General features: G+C 36.1%; 1 long non-coding RNA gene across 1 annotated transcript in view; it reads right to left on the minus strand.

Annotated features, from left to right (window-relative positions):
* The window catches only part of LOC134558089 (uncharacterized), a 110,584-nt gene that overhangs the window by 48,016 nt on the left and 38,925 nt on the right, over positions 1 to 23,643 (minus strand). The window contains exon 2 of the long non-coding RNA XR_010082281.1: positions 12,405 to 12,595. This is a non-coding gene — a long non-coding RNA (uncharacterized LOC134558089). The remainder of the gene's footprint in view (positions 1 to 12,404; positions 12,596 to 23,643) is intronic.

The raw sequence follows: 23,643 nt of genomic DNA on the forward strand, positions 1-23,643 counted from the left end.
CTTCTTTGCTCATTATCTGACCAGCATTTTGAACACGGGATAAGGTAGACATTTTTCTGCTACTTTCTAATTTCTGAGCCCCTGTAGCAAATACTTGATCAAGACTAAGGTAAAAATCCCTTAAATAGGATTTTTCCTTATACCTCTTGTTAGAAGACATGAAGACACGGATTCACAGCAGCTGTGTTAACTGGGCATGTAAGAATGCTCTTCAGTTCTGTCCAGAATTACAGAGTATTATGTTCTGCTGTGGCTATCAAATCTATGGGGATTTTTAGCCTGGACACACAACTCCCTCTGTAAATCACTTTGCACCTTGTGACAATTTAAGTTTTATATCTGTGTCTGCAATCTGAAAGGGAGGGAAGGCAGAAAGATAAATCTATAGTATATCTTAGTTCCATGATGAGACCTCTGTTAATTAGGTCTTCCCCAATCATCACCTCTTTAATTGGCATTTTTCTAGTATCAGGAGGAGATGCCTAATATTTAGATGTCTGATACTGCTTAAAAAGGCCACCAAGAATGCACAGCCCTGTGCCAGCAGGGCAGCATCTATTGACAACAGAATTACTTCTTGTTTTACAAAGAAAGTCTAAGCAATGAAGTACTTATCGCATCAGAAGTGAAAAAAAAATTGGGGGAAGAAAAGAAGCAGAAAAATTGTTACAGGTTGTTTCTAAAAAGATAAATGTTCCCCAGCCAAATGGTCATACCACCATCAGATTAGGAAGACAGAGAAATAAGAGGTCTGTACCAATGGGAAAACTTTGAACCCAGATGACAACTCTTGTTATTCCATAGGTTTCTGGGCAGAATATTCCAAGATATTTTCTGTTTTAAGATGTATAGATTAAGACTTCAAAGTTACAATACACCTCAGGCTTGCATGAACTTTCTGTAGGGTTTTTATTTTGGGTTATCCTGGTTGTACAAGGACTAGGAAAATAAATTTAAAACACTTCAACATCTCTTTCCTCCTTTCTGTCTCTTATTCTCTGCAAATTTTTTCTCTAGTCCTGTAATATTTGCCTCATGCTCCTTTTTCATCCTGAGGAGCCATATCTTCTGGAAGAGCTTACCTGCTGATATTCTCAACCATTGTTTCAAAAAAAAATTCTACAGAATTCTGGACAATATTGTTCAACTAGGTACTAATACATTTATTGATGCATTCCTTCATTCCTTTTGAGCAAAATCTGATTTGGTCCTACATCTTATGTTTCTTAAAGATAAGCAGGGCATTATTAAAAAAAGTTCTTGTTTATGCATAAGCTAAATGCATCTTGGTGAATATGGCAACAGGTCTTATTTATGCACACTTAAATCAAGGCAGTATTTGCACTATACAGTTTTAAGGGTTTTCTGACATTATGAGCTGAATTGATTCTGTTAATTGTTTAGGAAAGATGAGAAACATTCAGCTCTTTGATAATATTTTATGGCATGAATGACATTAACTTACTGACTTTGATGGTTACACCTCTTGTTCAAGATAAATGTTTCTAAATATTTCTAAGATTTTTACTGAAAATGTGTTCTAAATAAATTCATCTAGCCCTACATTTTATTCATCAACACAATTGCTAGTGATTAGAAGCTCATGATGTAGCCAATAGAACTGTTTGTCTGAAAATCTACACATCTTGAATAGAGAAAGAAAGAACAAGGGTGGAACAGTTTTTTGTTTATCTAGAACTGGATATATTTAAACTAAAAGATTGTTTAATAGCTTCTCAGACTTTGATTTACTTCACATTGAAAAGAGTTTGTCCCACATCAAAAATGTCTGTTAAAGAAAAAGAAATATTCTTTTTTTAAAACCTTTGCCCCCAACCTTTGGCTGAACACATAGTTTTCAATTTAGGAGCAGGTGACAGTGAAATATCTCCCAAGAGCAGAGTATTTAGACTTTTACAGAACTAAACAACCGTGTTGTGATGAAAGCTGGACATTCTTCAGTGCTGCCATCAAATGCAAACATTGTTGTTTCACTAAACTTTGAGACTGACAATGCAAGAGTGTCTTGAGTTATGTAACCAAAAAATATGTATTCTATTTCATCTGTTGAAAGCAGCTGGGGAGATGTTTTTCTTTATCTCTTGTAATTCCAGGGGGGAGGAGGGGCAGATGCCTTCTGATAATAGACCACCTGTTAAAACCAGGTGGAACAGTGTTTCTTATCTCTTTCACCACTGTCCACCATGGAGGGAGTATCTTCTGTTAATGGACCATTAAGGCTCACCAAGGACATGACACATTACATCATCCCATTGTGAGATACACTGCCCAGGGAGGGGGGAGCCAGCCGTTCCTACCAATATAAAAACTGAGACATAGGACCACCAGGTAGCCTGTTTTCCACTGGATTCCCAGAGGAAGACCAGACCCATCTCACCACCACCGGACTCCTTCTACAAGATCATCTCTACTCCAACAGAACATCTCTTTCACCAGGAGGATTTATTTGGACTGCTTCCAACACCCTGACCAACAGGGTGTCAGGTTGTATTTCTGACTCTGTCAGGTTTCTAGGTTTGTTTGTTTGTTTGTTTGCTTTTGTACTACTACATTTGCATTTTTAATATTCCTAGTAAAGAACTGTTCCATTTCCCAAAATTTTGCCTGAAAGCCTTTAACTGCAAAATTATAATAATCTGGAGGGAGGGGGGTTTACATTCTCTATTCCAAGGGAAATTCCAGTTTTCCCTGGCAGACACCTGTCTTCTCAAACCAAGACAAAGAGTTTTACAAGAACCATTAAACATTTATCATCGCATCCTGCAAATTACATTTAGACAAGGGAAATAGTTACATAAAGCATACAATATTGCATAGAGTAAAAAAATTGCAGAAACTTCTTTAAAATGGATGCATATTTAAGAATGATGCCTCTTTGCAATAACCTGTCAGCAATAATGGGCTTCCATAAACAGGAAATGGTATTTAAAAACAATGAACAAATTATTATCATCTCTGATGACAGAAGCTACATACTTTTTCTTCTGATCATGTTCAGTGCAAAGTTCATCAAGTTGACCAGTTGCACAGACCAAAAAACAGGAAATTGTAAGGTCAGAAGAGAACAGTGGAAGTTTCTGTAACGTAACTGTGACAGAAGTTGTGGCCACTGAAGATCAGTAGGAAAAGGCTGAAGAGGCAGGAGAAATTATGTAACCTGGGAAAGTGAGGTTTTAAGTTTGAAAAACGAGGGTTTGAAGAGCCTGCAGGTTACAAATGAGGGAAGAAGGGAAAAGATGCTGGAGGTAGGATTGAAAAGAAATCAAATGAGCCTCAAAACCTGGAAGAAATATTGCAACTGGGAAAGGCTGTAGAGGGAAAGGAGATAAGAGAATGAAGAATCACTACAGCCTCTAAGAAAGAAGAAACTGAAATCCTGAATACAAAATTTTAAAAGAGCAAATCTGGGAAAATAAGGATAAGGTGCTTTCTTGAATTGGGAAGACAAAGTTGAATATGAGGCATATCCATGCAAGTGTTGAGATATTAGTAACTGGAATATTACAACATTTTTCATTTAGAAAATTTCTCTTAATGACATGAGGTAGATTGTCTTTTACAGGAGTGGTTGCCAGACTAAAAGCTCTTGGTATGCAAGAGGAAAATTGGAAGACTAATTTGGAGAGATGGAACAATTCAGGATTTCTTGGCTATCAAGAGCATAGAAATGATGAAAAAGACAATAGAAAGTGATATTCTTGTTTAGCCTTTAAAGTCTAGAATAGGAAGCTTCTATATTTTAGAACAATATTTTACAAATCTTATAGGGACTAAACAACACGAACATTAGCTAAAACAGATCAGTTTGAGGAACATATGCCTTTTAAATATTTAAAACTTTATGCCTTTAACTGCCTATACAAACCATAGCTATAAGAGAAATTACCCTCATCTGTTTTGCAAAACACCATTTCCAGAAGTGAAGCTTGGTCTCGCTGAAACATAGATAAATATTTGTGTTCAGATGATGAGTTTAGTTGCTTGTTCTAAAGATTCATTATTTGATTCTGCATCTATAAGAAAAACAAATTTGCACAAAGGTTTATCACTACTCCATTTCAATAGTGCACAGAAATCTGAAACTGTTGAAAATGCACAACTGTGCTTTATGCAACAAAAGCCTATTTATAAATTATGACTCTATACACAATATGCATTGGGGATTGTTCCTGTTCTAATCAAATACTTTTGCAAATTTGTTGCCAAGAACTGAAAAAGTATTTACCTGTAATAGTTAAGTGAAAAAATGATACTATCAGCTAAAATATGTTTTCACATACACTATGCATGTTTTATTCACTCACTAGCCAGCTTCTAAAGGTTCCACAAAAATTAAATCACATAGTTTAAATATTTGTCTGCAAATTACACTGGTTAAATAACTCTGCAACATCTGGTTTCCTTTTCTGTTTGCTATTTGAGAGATTTTTCTGAGTATAATTAATCCTTATAAAATGGGAATAAAGCAAGTTATTGTCTTTTGGAAACTGATGAAGTATATTACAACTGCAGAGAAAGGGACTGTACTTCATTCTGCACAGCAGAGTTAAGATGCCCACAAAAAGAAGAAAAAAAAAAGTTTATGTTAATGTGAAAATGGTACTTGGAGCTCAGAAGTCTAGATTCACTTAACAAATTTAGTAAAATGATGTATTTAGAGTAACCACAAAGCTGAAGTAGAGAATTTCAGCAGAAGGACAATTTGAAGAGTTGGAAAATAAAAGCACAGAGAGACATGATGGGACAGTTTCTGTTTGCCTTAATTTTCCAGGGCTCTGAGCCAACACAGGCTGAATTTGTGTGCCAGTACAGCTAATCAAAGTGGGAGAAAAAACTCAACATGTGAATGGTGCTTCTATGGGAGTTGTGGTAACACACACAAGTATTTGCATGTTCATGACAGTATTGATCTAAGACCGAAAAAAGGTTTTGTCCTCCCTGTATCTGTCAGTCTGCACAGGAGAACAAAGCCACACTCCTAAGAAATCATCTTTGAATTGAGGATTCATTACTGTAACACTTCAACCAGCAGACCTTGACACGGCAGCCCAAAACCAAGGTTTTTAAAAAACTCTACATCAAATAATTCTTTATTATGGTAATTACAGTAGGCAAAAGTAACGTATCCCAATCTTTCTTTTAGAAATAAAAAAAAAAAAATTGCCTTTTGCTCCATAAACATAGGTTTAACATTATAAGGTCAACAAGAGGCACTGAATCTTATTGAAAATACTGTTCTACCCTCCTGTTTCTGTTTTGAAAGGAAAGAAGGACATTAGAAGCAATACTAAATTTAGTAAAACAGTTTTTCCTATTTGTCCAGTTCAGGTACTTGGTCCACACACAAAAATAAATTAAAAGGTGGATTTTTTTTCTGCTCTTTAAAATCAATTTTGTCACCTCATCAAAATCACCAAAGGAAATTCATATTGATCAGCTAATTATGTATTTATAATTTATATTACCTATATTATATAATTTACATTATCTACTTTACATTTCTGTTTCAAGGCTTGATCTGATTTTGCCTTGTACACAACAAAGACCTAAATTTGTAACTTTCTTTGTCACCTTTGATAATCAAAGCTTATTTTACATTTCAACTAGATATTACCCACAAAAGGATTCAGACCTTATGGAACAGGCTGGTACAACCCTTTTGCCACCTTGAAGCTCAGACTACAAAATATAACAAAGAGCTTGAATTTTTCCAAGAAAATCTCAGCAGGACTCAGGATGTAACCTTCAGTATCCATCAGCACTTCTGATTTTACAATATATATATGAAAGATGAGTGGGTAATGCATGTAGGAGTCACACAGTCATAACAGTCTAAAGCACAAATCTCCACTGTTCATTATATTCAGTTTTATTAAATTTGAATTTTGCAACCCTCTTCATCGTATCTTAAGATATCTAGGCCTGCTGCATACCTAGACATGTACTGGACTTTGCTTGCAGGACCAAATTAAAACTATGAATTAGAATTACCCGTTTGGCCAAAATTTATTAACTACTCTAGGTATGCCGCATTACCCGTTTCCAAAAATCAGTTTGCTAAAGGAAGTCTTCCCAGTGAAAATGTGCTTTTTTCAATATGCTTCAAATTTCTGCATTTTTCTGACTCAGTTTGGTATGGAACTATCTTTCATATTATCCCTGCTTTTGTTTTCTTTGGTGCTTGTTTTTAAGTAGAGTCATAAATGTATTTCCATTTCATGCTATTCCCAGTTAGGAATAAAATGACGGTACTTCCAAGAAAGAAAATTACCCGGGAATCTGTTCTGCATTTGTAGACAGGAGAGAGGCACTTTGAATGGAAAAGAAGAATTAAATTAGCCCCAGATATAGGGGCTGAATACTAGCCATGTGTTTTTGAAGTGAGTATCTGCAAACCCTTTCCTATGGATCCTTTATCGTCTGAACTTTATAACAATAAAGGCATAATCTGGTAAAAAGTTCACTGCCCTACAGCACGCACAAAACATTTTTTTTTCTTCATCCAAAGGAACCACTGGTCTTTGAATAAAACATTTTTACCTTCCCCCACAGCCACCAGTTTAGAATGAAAGCTTATTCCATGTTTAAGATTCTATATTTACTCAGTTTAAATATTTATGGGTGAGATGTATATACAGTATTGAATAAAACAGAAACCAGATTCATTCCTTAATGAGTGAGAAAGAATAAACTTCATATGGGGCAAAAAGTAGTGCTAGAAATTTTCACTGCTTTCAAGTCAGCAGCCACAAGAAATGTCTTCTCAACTACTGTACAAAATAACAAAACCAAAAGCGTTATTAGTTTTTCTTCTATATTATCAGATTTTTTGTGACAAAGGTTAGAATGTTCAAAAATGTGTTTAAATTTACTCAGCTGTTCTCATAGTTTCATGTTTCACTGGGCTGCTACACTGCATTTTGTTCCCATATGACTAGATTAAAGCTCTCTAACAGGCTGGTGAAGTTATTAGTCCTGCATCTGAATACTTGTTCAGAACCTTTGTCAGCAAGTATTGACAAGTTGCAAAAGTCAGACTGATTTGGTTTGAGCTTTTTTTAACAGGACATCCATCCATGGTGTTTGTCAGATCAGCACTTCTAAAGAGTGCTCTTCCTCCAAAGACACTGATAAACTAAAAGTGGTGTTAAAGCCAGTTGTAGGAAGACTGGACAGCCCAAGGGAGAGGTAATGGGATACAGACGCTTTAACCTTTAGGTCATCAATTTAAATTCAGCTCAAGTTGATCATGACCAACATTCCCACATGATGAATGTTTGTTAGCCTGTGTAAAGAAATAGACACAATAAATATTGGTAGACACATTACCAAGGTAACTGATCCCTTTTGGTAATCTCAGAAGAATACCTACACTCTGACAGGCCACCAAACAGTCCTGATTCTTCTGGTTTCATGGAATCCATCACCACCGCAGACTCCAAAACAATGTCCTAACCACCATCAAATTACTTTTTACATGTTTTGGATTTTTTTATTTTCATTAAGTGGATATTTCAACCAGAAGTATCTTCAGCAGTGATCACAGAGTTAGCTTATCATAATAAAGTTAAGTGTGTAAAGAATGCAAAAGACTGCTTTGAAAAACGGCATTAAATTCATTACTATAACCCAAGTACTACTTTTAGGCAGATTTGGTTGAACTGTTAAAAGAATGGATAAAGGAAAAACAGAAAAACCCAAGACAGCTGACAAGAATAAACAGAGGTGTAGAAAGACAGTTCTATATGGAGTCTGAGATTGATATTTAGTTTAGAGTCCAGATTAACAAATGTTGCCTGCTATGAATATATAAAATAATGATTATTACAGGCATTTCTTCAGAGCCTGAGGGTTATGAATAAAGCTAAGCACAAAGGTTCTTTCCCAGCCTATAAGAATTCTGAAGATTTCAGAAAGGTCTTGTTAGTATTAGGACAAATCCTTTCACAATTTTCACAAAAGCAGAGATACCCAAGCTATTACAGACAATAGTCCAGTGGTAAAGACAGTTGCCTTGGATGCATTAGATATTCAGCTGGATTTAAGTCTCTATTCAGCTAGATTCAGAAAAGGAAATTGAACCAAAGTCACATGTCTTAAAGGATAATGCCCTAACTATTAGGCTCTGGGTATTGTAATGCAGATTTCTCTCAAGGTTTCTTTTTCAGCAGTTCCATTTCCAATAAATTATTTATTTGCTATTTGAAATTAAAGCTTTTTAAAGGAATTTTTTTTAACTGCCCTTGACATGAGAGAGGTTTACGGTTTGATAAAGCAGCAATGTCTATCAAAAGCTCTGTTAACTTAGAAAAATCCCTATTAGCTTTAGTATTTCCAAGAGCAGATGCAAAAAATTTCAGACATTTGTAAACAATCTTTTTCCTTTCTGGCAACACTAAAAAGAGGACAGCAAGACCATGCCATGCAATCTTTTCCTCCTCAAGATATCACTTGATTTAAGACTGAGGAATCATTGCTACTAATCATACACAAATCAACTCTCCTATAAAATAAAAATAACAAAATATGTAATAAAATTAAAAATGTTTTGTGTAAAAAAACAACAGGATTCATACTACTTTTTTTTTTCCTAACTGACAACGAAGTTGACTATTTTTATAGCTGGGAGGATAATGTCTTTAATGTGGGCTTTCACTAACACATGAGTCGTATTTACAGTGATTTACTTTTACCCTTCCAATCTATAATCTTGGAAGCACGTTGTTCCTAAACACAATAGCAATTTTCATGTCATTTGAACTACAAGTCTGTTTTTCTTAGCTTGTTCTTCTATAGCTGACCTTGCATTAGACTACGGCCTCCATCAAGATGCTTATTGATCTCAGCTTAGTTACGGTAGCTGCCTTGTGCAGGGCTTCCCAAATTACACTGACTGAAATCAACCAAAGTCATGTAATAAAGTTTATCCACAATTATACAAAACTCATTCACTTTTTAAGACCTCTACTCACCTCCCAAGTTTACCACTCCACCAACTCATAGCTTTCTGCAGCAATGCCCCCTCCTCAATTTTCCCATTCTGGCTTTCATCATGTCCTCTCTACCTTTCTCTGTCATCATGTGCGTTACTACAGTGTGGTTTTTTAGCTATTTATCCCAAATTCATAACAGTGGTATCTAAAGACCCCCTTTAATATACCAACACATATCCAACTTCAAAGCAATTAAGTCAACACCATGCTAAGCAGTTCCCTATACCAATGCACATAGAATCATTAATATGGTTACAGTCATTATCAATTCAACTACTGTTCACTGGGAAAGGAGAGACATTAATGTTGCCCTGAGCAAATGGTAGCCCTGCTAAAGCCAGATTATGGGACAGTGAAAGTCCTGAGTGTGGAACCTGAGTGTGGAACCAAAGGAACTGCACTAAACCACGAACAACTGGGTACAGACTGCATCCCTCCTACTTCAGAGTGTTCTCCTACTACGTAGAAAGTTCCCTTGCAATGAAAATAGACACTAGCAAGGCAAAAAACCATTTGTCTTTAAAACCAACCACCTGTCATGATGAAAAGTTTCTATTCCCACCTCCACCACCCCAATTCACCACATTACAAAGCAGTAATAGTTCACATTTGGATACCAAAATAGGTGATAAATCTATTGCCAGGAAAGTAATGTGTCATGAAACACATTATTCCTCCATGTTTTAAACAGGTAGAAACAATCATAGAAAAACTACCTAGGAAATCTACAGTTCTAATTTTATACTGTCTATAGGCCTTCAGACTAAAATAATGCACAGATGTCATTTTTGAAATTAGCATTTCTATTTAAAAAAAGACCCAGACTCATCCTACTTGATCTTAGACATTGACTTATTCACCAGAATAGTTTCACTGAAGCAGATAAATACATTTTCATGAATAAGGGCCTGCACTGCAGGACTTCATAAAAGCACACATATGGGACAAAAAAGGAGCCTAGGAATAAAGTAATTAATTTTGACAAACTTTTGTTTTATAACTGCAATGCAATCAATTTAGTTGGCTATTCCTAAGTGCAGATCTAATACACACTGCTCAACAGTACTGCCTGAACAGCATTAACGTGTTCAAAGCAATTTCAATTTTTAAGCTTCAAAACACACTATGTTTGTCTCTGGTTCGTAACTGTTGATGCACTTTTGAATGACAGATTCTTCCTGTCATACTGCCTAATTATAACACATTCTTTACAACTTAACTTTTGTTTGAAAAACAGATTTATAAAATTTCTCAGTTCTACATTCAAAAGAGCTGTTAAATTAAAAAGCCTGAAAATGTAGGAATTCAAAATGGGTTGTGAGAAGGATTTCGGCACGCATAGCCAAAATGGTGATCCTGGAGGCCTGTACCCCATCCTGGATTTGTTTCTGGTGGCAATAAAAGTTTTGATAGTAATGCGGGCCAGACCCAGGAGCTGCATCTCCGTGCATGGCCAAAGTTCACCTGCTCAGCCAGGGTGCTTCATCTCACAGCTCAGCTTGGGGCCAATCTTGTGGAGAGCTGCACAGCTGACGTGAGGAGTTTGACCCACCAGGTGCTCTCAAAGCCAGCCTAGTAAACACAACCAGGTGGGTTCCCTACAGAATTCTTCAGGTGCTATTTCTTTCTAAAACAGCATGTGAGCACCAGTCATTTCCAGCCTGGCAGCAGCATTGCTCATCCCAGAAGCCAAAGGCCCTTGTCTCATTCCTTCTTCAGCCTAGGACCCAGCAATATCTTTTAGCAGAACATTCCAATCAGGTGGCTGCAGGCTGCAGTAAATGCTGGGACAAGGAGAGGGAGATATCAAAGTTCTACCACTGAAGCATTGTACAAAAAATAATACAAGATTCATTGGGCTGGAGAAAGAACACAAGAGGGAGCAAGAGTCTGTAGCCTAGTGATTTGGGCACTCAGCTGGGAAAATGAGTCCTGGGTCCCTGGCCTGTGCTCCACAGAAGGCTCATGCAATTTATCTAACAGCCTTTCAATAATCTAAGTCAGCTTGAATCTGGCCATGTTTTCCTTCCTGATCCAAGTCTATAAATAACACTTTGTTTGCAAACATCAACATATCTCTTGCATGTTTTTAATGCTAAATTTTAAATAGGAAACATCAATAAAAGTGAAATGTGCCAAAACCTGAAAGCTTATTTCATATTAATTTTACTTTATAAGTACTTAAAATACAAGAACTTATTTGTGATCAGGTTAAACATATTATTAAAATGCATGGTTTTACCTGTGTCAATAATGCTGCATTGAATCACTCAATTGGAATTTATTTTTTCATCTCATCTTTCTCAGGATGAGGTAAGATTTTTAAGAAGTTATAACAATAGTAATAGTTTTCTAAAATCCTTATTCTGCTCAGTTTCTGATTCTCACTTAACAGTATTTTCATTTGCTGGTTCTCATTCCCTAGCACAACAGTGCAATGTCATGCAGGCGACTTTAAATCTAAGCAAGGTTACCCTGAAATTCCCACTCCAACGATTTCATGGACATATTTCTGGTTTTGCTAAACATTCTTTTCATAATAGCTTCATTTTGGGCCTAAGCCTACATAACAGGGTCCCTTTAAATAATATTCCATGCCTTGAAACATATTACAAAAACTGTTATATCAAGGCGAGTTATGCAAGGGCTCTCTATGGTTTTAGCATATTTACTCTGTCACGCCATGTGTGAGACTGCAGCCTCCACAACAAAACCTTTACACACTGAAGTCATTATCTCTGTGAAGTCTGCAACTGGCATTTAAAACTTATTGATGGCCTGGGTATTGGTGGCTCAGTAGGCAGCACTCTTGCCGGAGGCCCAGGAGGTCAGGGGTTCACATTCTGCTCAAAGAACAAGTTGGACATATTCCAGGTTTGTGTGTGGGCTGTGCTACACTCCTAAAGGGGCAGTCCTTAGGACAGTAAGCAAAACCTAGGCTTTTGGGGGATATCAAAGCCCTCTTGCAAAGGAAAGATGAAGAGTAAGACGAAAGCTAAACAAGGGAATGAACATGATCGTACTGGCTGAGGACTGGATTTGGTTGTGTGCTAAATACAGAATGGTCCAGCTCGAGGACAATGAGCAGTTTTAAACAAGCTGTGACATTTTAGTCTCTGTGGTCAGCACATGTTCAAGGGAGAAGTACAGACTCAAGGCATGCTCAGTATTAGCCAACTTCCTCAATAGCAGAGTGACTTTGGGTTCAATTTCACACCACAGAACTATGAAAAATGTATGTGCAGTTTCAGCAAGTGAGCAGTCCAAACAAAAACGCTTTAACACTGGAGCAACTTCCACCCATACTATACAATCACTGAAAAAATCTCCAGCCAAATATCAGTCAAAACTAGCAATACATATAGAGAATAAGATAAATCAAGATTTGACCTGCTCTGGTGTTAAACTTTGATACTTGAATATCCCAGATGTCTCCCTCCTCCTCTTCTTCTTTATAGACAGGTAAAGATGGATCTCTTGAAGGAACTGGGGATCACACTCTAGGCAAAGGTTGGACAGGTGATCAATGTACAGCATGAGATTTTGCCGTGGCTATGTGCCTCCAACAGTGACTGGATCATCTGGTTTAGAAAAACAATTCAAAATTGTAATATTTTCTAAAGCGCTCACAAGTAAAAAATTAGCAAAAGGGAGAACATGTACTTTTTATAACATGGAATATATCACAGAACTTCTTTCCATAATTATATATTTGATTTCAAAAATTCATTCATTTCTTATTTAACATATAGCTCATTAAGTTTTCAATTCCTTAGAAGTCAGTCTTGAGAATATTGCATCCCATTTCCACTGGTAGAACATGTTCAAAAGTTACAGGTGTGACATGAAGTTACTCTTTTAAGTGTCAAATATTTTTTTGGCTTCTAGACTTAGATACAACCCTACAAAGTGCCAGGCCCAGCCCACTCCTTTATCAGGTTTTGAAGCAAGCAAGTATTTATCAGCCAAATGGCATTCTACTCTGTAGTGCTCTTCAGGAGGTAAGCACAGAGGTCAAAGTTTGTTAATGATGTTACATCTCCTAACATTTTCTTCTATGTCAATAAAATGAAAGAGCATTTTCTAAAGGACCATTCAGAGAACTTGAATGATACCTTTCTTCCAGCATTTAGGAACACCATCTTTTATCTACCTATCTTTTTCATGATGCCTTCTTTCTTTTTCTTTTTCTGTTTTTTTTCCCATCATGGAAAAACAAATACTGCCTTCCTTCCCAAAAATATCCATTAGTATAATGGATCTTTAGGTTTAAGTTTGGTGAAATCAACCTGTATTTAAGCAAAAGTGTTTACATAGAGTAAAAGATAATTAATTACAAGCATCATGACATCTTTAGGCTATCATACAATTGATGTACAAGCAATGAGCTGCTTAAATGAAACAAGATATTGATGGCATTATTTCAAGTTCAGAAACAGAGGAACTCCTAAAATAATCCCAGTGCAAATTTGTGAGGAATTATGTCTTCATTTTGTCACTAAAACATGAAAAGGAGCTATTTCAAGGAATGAAGGATGTCCTCTTAACCTGCAACAACAAATTTGTTTGTTTTTTTCTCTTCTCAGTAAGAAAGCAATTAGGATTTTTTCCAATAAAAATATCCTTGTCCATATATAAACACTCCTGGTAATCATGTAATTACCTTACCCAATCAGATTAAATTGCTGTCAGTTGAGTTCCCACTGTTGATTAACTTTTGTGTACTCTGAACCTAAATGAAGTCTTTGGTAAAGTCACTTAGTCATTTACAAAGGTGTCTCTATGATTCCAAAAAGGGTAACAGCAATATATTATTTGCTATAATCATCAAATATCCAAGGTCAAGGATAGATCACAGTGGACCCTTTTTTAAAACCCAAAGAAACACAGAATTAAGGTATGTTGCTTATTTTTGTGTTTCTTGCCATGACTTCTAAATGTAATAGTAACCTTTGACCCCCCCCCCATATTAAACACCATAATTATGTAATTAAAACTAATTATGCAATTTAACATACATATTTTAGTCCTACAACAGGCAGGTCAATTACCTCACTCATTGACCTTGGAAGCTTTCACAGTTTAAACAAAACAATGAGGCTTTCAATTAATTTTAAAGTACAAACAGAGAAGGAGCAGCAGAACCGCAAATCTCACTGATATTGCATGAAGGGATCACTTAAAAAACTCGTCATTTTGGATTCCATAGATTAAATCCCTTGATAAAAGCTGTCAAACATCTTTCTTCTATGTTGCTGTCATTAGAAATGTTAACACATTTGTGAACAAATCATATATACACATCGCTTGCTAAATGCAAGAAAGGAGACCAAATAATATATTTTCTTTGTCCCACTTCTTTTCTTCACTATTGTTTCCTCTGCTTCCTCCCATACTTCACTGCCTCTATCTCTGTTTCACCCCCTCTTTCTGAAGTTTTTTTCTTTCCCATTTTCTTCGTTATCTTCTCTGTTCCATTCCTAGCTGTAAAGTTTATCATTATATCAAACTGCTCTAGCTGTTGTCTTTTCCAGTTTCCAACTGCATCCCTGACCCCATTCACAAGGTTTCTCAGCAGGTCTTGGCACCAGGTGGCTTCTGATGATGAAGATCCAGCTGGAAGGAAGCTTTGGACTGCAGAAAGCTACTGCTGCAGCAAATATGGCATATGTTCTAAAATGAATTTTTCGGAGAGGAAGTTTGGTACAACACTTTATGAAAGTTTTGAAACATGTTTCACTTCAATAATATCTTTTTTCGCTTTAAACAATTATGTAAGCTCTGTATACTGCACTGAAGGTTTTTCAGATTGTATAAGAGGATCATGCAATATTACATTGTGTCCAAAGAACTTGTTCAGAGAATAAAATTAGCATCATCATTTAACCACATGTTTATTCTTCAGTAAACTAAATTTCATTCTCTAAAAATAATTCTTAAAGCAAGTATAAGCCCAGGAGCTCTGTGTTAAAAAGGATCATGTTCTGCTATCCTGTTTTTTACAATTGCTCTATTGACCACAAATAGATCCAGCAAAGTTAACAGACTTAGGTGTGAAGTAAAGGGGCAGACCCCATATATATAAATATTCCCTATATATACACACACCCATATATATATGTACCATTTAAGCTTTGAGTTGTTTTCTCTAAACCTTGTTTCATGTGGGGATCAGAAAACAGCTACTGGGAAAACACATATGAAAATCTTTCCTGACTTCTTGAAAGTATGGCAAAAATACCTACAGTGCACTTGTGCTTTGGTGTCGTTTCTACCACCATTTTTGGAGTCCTTTCAGTTCTCGGCTTTAATTAGGCCTGACTTGCACAAGGAGCTTGAAAAGATTTCAGTAAACCCTTGACATAATGGAAACAAGGAGCACTGAACCCTGAATGAGAAGTTACAACAGGAAAGAAACAATTTAGGATGGTAGCAGGCTTTGTTGCAACATTAAATCTCAAATTGGATCTGATTTACACAAAGTAAACCAATATATTGAAATAGTGCCCCAAACTTCTGGACAAAAGTTTGAAGGAAAATAATACAGTGCATGTGTAGAAATTTTGTCCAAGGGATTGGAGGAGATTATTCCTTATATTCTCATTTAACAAAAAGGTTCCTTCTGTTTTGAACGGAACATTAAAATTCTAATTCAGCTCATAGAGCATCCCAAACAGAACAGCAAAAGAATCTGTGAAGGAGCCCAAATATGGTGCTATTGAAACAGAGTGGATTAAGAGGAATTGGGATAGAAGCCTACAAGTGGCTAAGCAGCAGCAGGAGGTCAGCTTCACAAACAGCAGGATGCTGTTCTTGCCAGACGTGAGTGACATAATACAGGCAAAACAATCAAGATTTCATCTGATAAATGTATGCCTGAGGAAAAGGCCTTGCTGCAGAACTTTCATAAGCAACAAATATTTAAGCAAATTCTGTAGACACAATTTACACATTTTTTCTTATACAAACATGTCATGTTAACCATGTAGAGCAGAATTCTTTATAACATAAAGACAATAATTTTAAGAGCCTAAATGTAGAAAATGCAGGAGTCTTTGCTCGATTATTCAGTAAATGGATTAAACAAAGAGCTTCCATAGTTTGATGTAGCTTCAAGTGTGGCTCAAGCAATTCAGTGTACATTGGGATAATAGATATAAAAAATATTACTTCCAAGTATCTAGGATATCCAGAAAGAGTAACAGAACCCATGTAGCCCCATTGCATGTGTCAGTAGTATTTGACAAGTTACCAGGCTCTAAAAAGAGCAGTTGAACTTGTAAGGAGTCATTGAGATATTAAACTAAGAGGATCAATAAATCATTTTGGCTTCTAAATTTTATGGTACTGTATTAAATCAAACTGTAATGCTAAACATCTATTTTTCACTCCTACTATTTTTAAAATATCTTTCAAATGGCTGAGATTCCACTTATTTTCCATTTTATTCTATGAGTCCTTAAAATAAAAAATATTCAGTTGCTTTTAGCTAGGGAAGTGCAAAAACATCATGTGTAAAACATTCGTCTGCGTACCCTAAATTCTTCTCTGTCCGCCACAAAATATCCTTTTGGGCTAAATACTTTTGCAAGTCTGAAATAAATTGTAATTCTGAGGTCAGATTCCAGCCTGGAGGAGAGGGCAAACTTCCCCTAGACTCTTAGGACATTGGGAAATAAGAATTTCTACATGGTGCAGCTGACTGTTTTCATTCAGAAATCAGATTAAGAGGCAGTTGAGCCTTTGAGAACATGAGCTACAGTGATTAAGGAAGCGGGATAGAGAGAAGGCCAACCAGCAGCACAAGGGCACAGAACTCCCCTGCCATGGCTTGGGCAATCACATAAGAACCCCATGGCATTGGCAGAAGACACCTGAGGACACTGTATTGCCTGAACTTTCTCCACATGGCCAGGAGCTCTCCTAAGATCTGATCACAGAGGGGGCATTTCACACCACAGGGACCATGAAAGAGGGTGTCTGTATTTTTTTGATAACTTGATGGACATGTGAATAATTACGGCCATTTCTGCAGGAGAATAACCAGATTTCAGAGCAGGCCAAGCTTTTGCTAGCTGGCTGGTAACAAGCTGGCCATTTGTGATCTCAATGTGTATGACTTCTGCATATAAAACCATATCATCAGGAATTTGAAATTACATAGAGAAGGCCATGGCATTCAGCAGTTCCTGCTCAATTCTCATGCAGGCCCCTGCTCGGCTGGAAGAGGAGGTGATGCTGCTTCTCCCCTACCTGTAGTGCTGTTACTGAACCCAGAGTCATCCTGTTCTCATCACCACTGGCAGTGGGACTTATTTACATGCACGGGTGTGCTGCACATTTATAGCTTGTTTGGTACAGAGCAGGGTAGCTCAGTAAAAGCCGATTAAGACATTGTGCTGAGCTAAAAACTTAATGCTTTGTGAATATCCGTGTTTTGGCCTTTCCCCAAAAGTCTTCCCCCAACAAGTGAGAGACGACAGCTGGAGCAGATGAACTCTCTGTACCCAAGAGACTGTTTTTCTTTCCTTTGAAGGTATTACTTGCCTGTTATTACATTTACATAAAGGATCTGTATTCTTTCCCATATATAGTAAATTGCACTCCTGTATGTGAACATTGTGTAGCCATTTCCTCCCAAATACAAAACAGAATTATCTTCACTGTCATTCAAGCCTTTCTTTTTCCCCCATTACAAAGAATTGATGCAAATCTATTTTTGTTTGGTCTGGTTTATGCTGACAGCAATTAATTCTAAAGCCTCAGCATTAAGACATACAAGAATCACATATGTTTTTAATCTACCAGCAAGTTATCCAATTATTTTAGGTAAACTTTATGATCACAACCATCCTTACCAACTCTGATACGATAGGCTATTTTCTTCTTAATGACTTAAGACTAATATACACTGCTACAGGGAATATACTCTTCAAAATTCCTCATGTTTTACCTCCTGATCTTGAAATAATAATATAGTCAATGAGCACATTTTGTTTATACTTGTTAGTAAAAAGTCACTAAAAGCATGCTGGGAAACAATATTCCATGCCTTAGGACTCAAACAAGTTCTCTTTATAAATAGAGCTCGTGTAAATCACAGAGAAAGTTGACAAATTTCATGGATTAGTCATGGTGAAAATATCAGACATAAAACATACTAATAGAAAAATCATACTACAATTCTGAGTACCCAAATTCTGCATCTTGTTGAAGAATGAAATGAAAAAGTAGTGATAATTCTGGAGCCAATTCACTAAATTACACTTGCATTGAGTTGCATACAGAGGGTAAAGATTCCTCATTAACCTTGCAGAACTTCTAAAATCTGTATTTAGCTACATTGGAATGAGAACATCGCAAGTTATGGAGATTATAGTACACTGAAGCTATTTCAATGCATTTTTCCATCAAATTATGCTAGCATGAAATTATTTTGTCACCTTGTAGAAAAAAAAATTTAGGAAGAAACTGATTTGGAGTTAAAGCTGATTCCACAATTGTTTGTATTTGGTGCATCTACTTAAAAAATAGGGAAGTTATATCTGAAAGAAGTTCCACTTTAACAGAATATCTCATTATTCCTGCAAAAATATAAAATTCATAACTGTGAAGAACAGCATTTGGAGTTAAGCAAAATTATCAGCTTTCACATAGAACTTCATGGCTTTTAAGTCTTTCATGATGATGTAATTTAAATTGAGGCCTTATTTAAAAGAGAGGTTACACATAACCATGGGATTCAAAGAGACTTGTTGACTACATAACAATTTGGCTTGATGCCTCCATGTCCTCCACTGAGCTGCACAGACTACTTGTCATCCTTGCATCTGAAGACAGCCAATTTGTCAGACATTTGCTTTAATTCTTTTTCTTTGTCTTCTTTACAATATCCTTCATATGCATCCTGGTCATCAATATCATATATCTGACTGGAGGATGGAAATTCATTTGTGTTTCCGTCTCATTTTCTTTGCATGCAATCCTCCTGGGTCTTATAGGATGTGCTTAATAAGAACCACATTATTCTGCTAAAGCAAGTCATTGAGCAGACTTTGAGAAGCAGTATGGCAAATTAGTTTCAGAATGTGGAAGGTCAGGTTGGAAATAAAAAGCTGCAGTTATCTACAGTGTTTTCTGCAGTTCAGAAAGTAAGAAAAAGAGGCCTAACCTTCAAGAAAGGACTTGTTTGATGTTTTTGCTTTAGAAAGCTCTACTAATTTATGCCCAAACAATAAAATTTGAACATCAGCAGAAACTAATTAAAATTAGCTTTTAGTTAAATTCACGCTTGTAACAAATGAACAACCACAGTTCTCTTCTAACTGCACTTAAATGTTTTTGTTTCTACAAACAGAATGCTGTTTGCAACAAATTCTATACGCTGAAATATTTAAATTTAAAAGTGTCCTTGAGTTTGAACATAAATAGCCTCTGCTTAGGAATGCCAGGTTTATAGGTGTCCTTACAACCTTAATTCTGCCCCCTGGTGTCTATAAATTATGGCTGTTTCTAACTAATGATCAAGGGTTATTTTTCACTCCGGGCTCTGTGTCACTCTGTCCATTGGACAAATGTTCCTTACACAGTGCAGTTGCTTTCAGCACTACCAACGTTTTTAAAATGCTGCTTTTGCTAAGCATTTCCCTGAAACTATAGTGCTGTTTGCTTCCTGGTCTTCCTATGCTGCTCATCACCGTATCTGGATCTCTCTAGAGCATTAACAGTCCACTTTCTTCTTTGTGATAGAAGAAAATTATTATCTGTGTGGGAAAAGATGGTGCACAGACACTGGGCACAGTTTCAAAAGTCTTTGTTGCAGATGTCTTGGTCATTTGCTCTGATGTATTAGACTTACTTGTGTAAAGTTCTTCAGTTTCTATACTCCTTTTCATTTTTAAAACAGTTGCATAGACTTCAAGATGTTATATTTGACATGTCTATAAAATAAAATTGTATTTTTTATTTTCCTCACTTTGTAGGTGTGAAAAAACTGCTTTTTTCCTGGCAGCCCAGAAAACTGTCAGAGATGACCTAAAGCTCAGAACCACTCCTTCTTCAGCACTGGTTTTACCCTCGATGACCAGACACTCTTCCTGTCATCATGGCAGAGATTTCATCACTCTGAAGTTGCTGAGGGTCCTCTCTGCATCTCAGACAGGTCCTGAATGAATTGCATAGAAGTTCATACAATACCTATATTTTGCTTTACATAATTTTTTAGCTCATAAGGAATCTGAAACGAGCATGGATAGGGCTAAGCTGCCCACTAACGTAGCTGTTTGTCTCTCCCACAGTTACTGTCCCGTTTAAAATGCAGCTCAAGAATGGAGTCAGTGCAATGGGGAGCAAGCATGCAACAGCAGTGAGGTGCTACAGAAAAGGCAGCAAATGGCTGTGTAACTGAAAAGTGCTGTAACATGTACAAAAGAACACCTAGAAAAATAATTCTATGAGCTACTTTAAATCCAGCACTTTCCAACTTCCAGACTTTCAATTTACATGTTAATACCCATTTAATGAAACCATTGTGTTGTCTTGCAATGTGTATTTGCTGTATTAAAAAAGTTACAGGTTATTTTAATGATGGCTTGTGAGTATCAGAAGTAAAGTTTAAGATTTAACAAAGTTGAAATACATGTACAGACCATTTAAAAATAGACCTGCTACTATTGGGGATCACTTCAAATCAGTGTTGTGCATTGAAAGAAATTCTAACTTATATACCTGAGCAAATGAAGGCATTTTAATGTGCTTTGTTTATTGTTAAGGTACACTGAAGCATTAATTTCATCACTTGCTCTCTAAATAAAATCTGAGTGCCCTCTGGAGTTGTCATGCAAACTAAAACATAGTGAAAATAGGTTTTCTGATTTTTTAAACCTACCAGCTTTCCTTCCCCCCTTTGAAAGAGATCTGATCCAAAACTCAGTTGGACTTTTTTCTGATTCCTCAGTGCAGCTTGGAACAGTGTGAGCAGTGTATATGGTCAGGTTAAAAATCAGACCTACTCTCTGTTTTTATCCTCTGGCTCTCAATCACACTCACAGACCTCAATGGATTTCTCGTGATCTAAAATCAGTAAATTAAAATCAGGTACAAAATTTAACTAAATAAATTTATTCATAGGAGCAATTAATGCATCATTAAGATGCAATAATAGTCTCAGTCACATCTATCAAAAGCTTTCTATTTGCTTTGGCATGACCACATTAAAACTGAAATGGTATGAAAAATCCAATTTGCTCTCCAGTAGTGAGCTTATGTGTCTTGTTTTTGTACTTCATTCTCCTCAGTCATGAACAATATTAAGGTCAGGTTTTGGTTCATAATACTTTGGGGTGCAAGAACTGCAAAATATATGTTTGATCTTCTATTGACCCTGAAATGATAAGAAAACCCCACAATGTGTCTTTACAATTCTAAACCCACCCCCACCCCAAAATAACAATTAAAAAAAACCCAAACAGAAAAAAACCCAAACCAAACTAAACCAACCAAACCAAACCAACAAATGAAAATCCAAACAAACAAACAAAACCCCCAAAAAATTTGGACTACATTTGGTCAAGATTTTGACATAACAATCTATTTCTCACCTTCTCATATACTGAAAGAAATAAGTAATCTGTGTTTGTAAAGTGTTTTAATGACCTCAGACAAAAGTAACAGAAATGCAAAGCAAGTATGATTGTTGTTCTGATGATGAAAACATCTCATTCTTCTCATCATGTTCATTGCCTAAAGAAACACAGTGGGTAGCCTGTTATTACTAAAGGAATAAACTTTTTCATCAAACACTCTTTATAAAAATATTTCCCTGGAAATGTAACACAGCATGTAGCAAGACTACTACAATTTTCCATCAACTATGAGTACATGCAGCATAGGTACTGTTTTTAGATAATTTCACCCGAGCTTTTTGGCAATAGTTCCTCTCAAGGAAACCTACATTAACGAAATTGAGAGTCTGTTATCCCCAGGCCAGCTTCATTGGAATTTTTAATACGGCACTGTCTATTCAACAGTTGTGTGTAAAATGCCAATAAACTGGCCAGAAAAGAGCTGAAGGGCTAATTGCCTTTTAACTCCACTGTGATGATAAAATGACGTAGAAAGAAAGGAAAAACTCCCACTGCTTTAACAAGTTTATCTGACTACCACTTTAACATTCTCTGTCTGCATGCACTTTAGTGCATTCACCAATAAAAGGATAAAAGCATTAAAAATCCTGTACTCTCAATAACTTCTTAAAGTCCAGATTCAAAACATCTGCTCTGCTGGAATCAGCCCATTAGGTCAGCCAGCTTTTTGTCTGGTACTTGATATCAACTATACAGCATGTACCAGGAAAAAAATTTCCTTTTGATGCAATAGATAATAAATTCCTAGGAAACTGGAGTGAGAGAAGAAAAGGAAGGCTACCATTTTGGAATAGTAATAAAAAGCAGAAACTGCTTCTCACAGATGAAGGGTGAAATAGTACCAATCAAGCTAGCGGTGAAAATGTCATTGACCTTAAAAGGTCAAGAAATTAATTTTAGAAAAAAATACAGGAAAATATAGCATAATTTATAACCTGGATAAATATATAATTTTCACTCCTTCTCTGTTCTCTCAAATGCATTTTATATTATTCCCTTCAATACCTTCCTTTTCAAAAATCCTATTTTATAAACAGGATTTCTTTCATCTGAACAAGACTTTCTACCTAACTTCACCTTTCTGCACTTTCATCATAGTGTAAATGCTTATTAATCCATAATTAAAAGCAGACATTGAACAACGTCACTTATGGAAGTCAGTGCTGTAGACAAAAGGCGCATTTTCCTTTGCCAGCTGAGAGATAACCATCCTTGTCCTCCTTGATTCCACAAAATGAGACAGTTGTTAAAAGACATTTCACAGAATGATTGAAAAGACGAAACTAATGGTCATTTAATTGAATTTTTTTGATAGACCTGTATTTTTACTTTCACCAGAGAAGGAACACAGTCAGCTTTGATAGTGAATTGACCTGTTCCACTTAATAAAATAAAATAAAAGCAGCAGTAGAGGCATTGTGATTGCCAGCTGCAAACCACTGACTGTTGGTTTTTTCTATTAAAAATCTCTTCCATGTTTTTCTTATTGTAATCTGGAAAGAGTATAAAATCCAAAATCCGATGGAATTTCTATCGAAAAAAATACTGCTAACACTGAAAGTTCCTCAAGTACTCACCCAAGCAAATGTTATATCATATTATAGTAAAATTTAAAAGCAGAAGTTCAAACTAAAAATGAAGTGTCCTTCAAAACAGACTCATGTGCATCAGAACGTATGCATTAATGCGCTTACTTCCATACAGCTCTGCATTTCCCTTAACCATCACTTTGTAATTTGTTCCAGATTTTGTTATTTCTTTCACATTTGAAGGTACATTGTTCCACATTTGAGTGATGAAAGACTGAACCAGATAGAAGTACACTTAAATGTTAGAGAGAGAATGAAAACAAAATGAAGTTAAATTTTCAGTTTCTAAGGTAGTAACAAGTGATGGAAATAAACAAAGAAACAAATAAACGTCTCTTAACAACTAAAGAAAATGTAGTGCTCAAAGAGCCCCAGAGTAGTCATGTTCACAGTACA

This window comes from Prinia subflava, chromosome 14, assembly GCF_021018805.1.
Source record: "Prinia subflava isolate CZ2003 ecotype Zambia chromosome 14, Cam_Psub_1.2, whole genome shotgun sequence".
Taxonomy (NCBI): Eukaryota; Metazoa; Chordata; class Aves; order Passeriformes; family Cisticolidae; genus Prinia; species Prinia subflava.